The sequence below is a fragment of the Suricata suricatta genome, chromosome 2 (genome assembly GCF_006229205.1).
Source record: "Suricata suricatta isolate VVHF042 chromosome 2, meerkat_22Aug2017_6uvM2_HiC, whole genome shotgun sequence".
NCBI lineage: Eukaryota > Metazoa > Chordata > Mammalia > Carnivora > Herpestidae > Suricata > Suricata suricatta.
In genome coordinates, this window is record NC_043701.1 from 5,840,347 (window position 1) to 5,843,017 (window position 2,671).

Consider the following 2,671-nt stretch of genomic DNA (forward strand, 5'->3'; position numbering starts at 1 on the left):
AAGATTACAAGATAAAAGGGAGCAGGAAGAGACAGAGACAGATGACAATGACCCTAATGGGAGACAGTAAGTCAGGAAACAAATAGGCAAAACTAACTAAACACATAAAAAGAAACGTCTCTTTCAGGTATCTAGATTATCAATCCTCCCAGTAAAATCAACTAAAATTACTGAAAAGTATTATATATTTTCTTAAAGCCATGGGTGAACAGGCAAGAAGATATGTTTTTTCACTCCTGGAGATAAGTGGAGGTAGAACCCCAGGCCACTCATGGCAGGAGAGCAGCCAGCCAGTCCCAGAAGGATATTTTACCAACTCCGAATCCTAACCTTCGCTTCTCAAAGTCACCCTTTGTGAGGTAGGGCAAGGCCTTATTTGAACAGGAAGTCTGGTGAGGGGCCCTTCACCACAAACCCACTGGGTCCCTCCCTCAGTAAAGGGGGACTCAGAAATCTGTGTCTTCTGCTTAGTGGACTGGATGATAGTTTGAAAAAGAAACAGGAGAAAGCAATGTAAAGAGGCAAAGATGCTTTAAGAGAGGAATCAGAAGAGGAATGGGGGTAGAGGACATCTTCAAAATGATACCAGTTGAATTTTTTTCTGCACTGATTAAAATCACCAATCCAAACACTGGGAAAATCTAACAAATCCCTAAGGAGATAATTAAGAAAGCATTCACACCGCAAACTTGTGCAGCCACTCTGGAAAATTGTGTGGCCTTTCCTCAGAAAATTAAAAGTAGAACTACTCTACGACCCAGCAATTGTACTACTAAAGAATTATCCAAGGGATATGGGTGCTGTTTCAAAGGGACACATGCACCCCAATGTTTATAGCATCACTCTTGACAAAAGCCAAAGTATGGAAAGAACCTGAGTGTCTATCGATAGATGAATGGATAAAAAAAGAGTTGATATATATACACAATGCAGTATCACTTGGTGATTAAAAAGAATAAAATCTTTCCATTTGCAACTACATGGATGGAACTAGAGGGTATTATGCTAAGTGAAATTGGTCAGTCAGAGAAAGACAAATATCTTCACCATATGACCACTTTAAGATACAAAACAGATGAACATAAGGGAAAAGAAATACAAAAATAATACAAAAACAAGGAGAGGGACAAAACATAAGAGACTCATATATGGAGAACAAACAGAGGGTTGCTGGATGGGTTGCGGGAGGACCTATGGGCTAAGTGGGTAAGGGCCATTAAGGAATCTACTCTGGAAATCATTGTTGCATTATACACTAACTGACTTGGAGGTAAATTAAAAAATAAATAAATTATGAAAGAAAGAAAGCATTCACACCTTAGCACAGAGTGAAATTGTAGCCCATCAAAGCAGAAAGAAAATCTTAAAGGGAGTCAGAAAGAACAGACAGATGATCTTTGAGCAAGGGACAATTTGAGTTATGTTGACTTTTTTAAAAAAAAGTTTGTTTTTGAGAGAGAGAGACAGACAGCGTGAGCAGGAAAGGGTCAGATAGAGAGTTAGACACAGAATCTGAAGACAGGCTCCAGGGTCTGAGCTAGCTGTCAGCACAGAGCCCAATGGGGGGCTCGAACCCATGAAACGTGAGATCATGACCTGAGCCAAGTCGGGTGCTCAACCAACTGAGCCACCCAGGCACCCCTTGTTATGCTCAGTTTTTTAAAAATGTTTTTATTTTGATACATAGAGAATGAGCAGGGAAGACCAAGGAGAGCGAGATCCCCAAGCAGGCTCTGCACCATCAGCAAAGAGCCCAATGTGGGGAACAATATCAAGAACTGTGAGATCATGACTTGAGCCCAGACCAAAAGCCGAACGCTTAACTGACTGAACCACCCTGGTGCCTCTGACTTTTATTTTGTTACAGTACGCTTTACATCCAACATGAGACTCTGAGAACAAGAGTCAGACACTATATCAACCTAGCCAGCCAGGCCCCTGCTGAGTTTATCACAGTAAAGAGGAAACCAGGAAACAGTGCAGGCAGGTTTTCATCATGCTGAGAGAAAATGACAGCCAACCTGAAATCCTAGACTTCGAATCACTGGTAAAAATAAGAGCAAAATACGTGCACACATTTCAGGCAACAGAGACTGAGCGTTCTTGAAACGGACAATCTCATTAGAGGAATTTGGAAAGAATGTGTGTGAGGCAAGAGGAAAGTAATCCAGATAGTAAGTCACAGGTGAAAAAAAAGGTAAGTTTAAACAAATGCAAACTTTTTATTATTTTACTTTAGTAAAATAATACTAATGCTTCCTAAGGCTTAAAAGGGGAGGGGATGAATAAGGAAATTAAAGATTCAACAATAATAATATATAGATTGAGGTGGAGTGCGGGAATGGAATTAAAATGTTCTAATATCTTTTATGAAGAAGAATAACACATAGATTTCTCGAGATTTTGAGAAGTTAAGAATGTATGTTGTAATCACTGGGTGATTACAGAAAAAGCATAGCTAATTTCTAAACAAGTAGAGAAAAACATAGAATGTGGGGGGTAAACCCCAAATAATTCAAGTTAAACCACAAAGAGGAAGTGGAGAAAAAGAAATCCGGAACGGTTTGGACAAAGAGAAAGCAAAAAATCAAACTTTAAATACACATCCCAATAGGTCACAAGTTTTAATTATGATAACTGCTCCAAAGTTTTCAGTTAAAAAAAAAAAAAA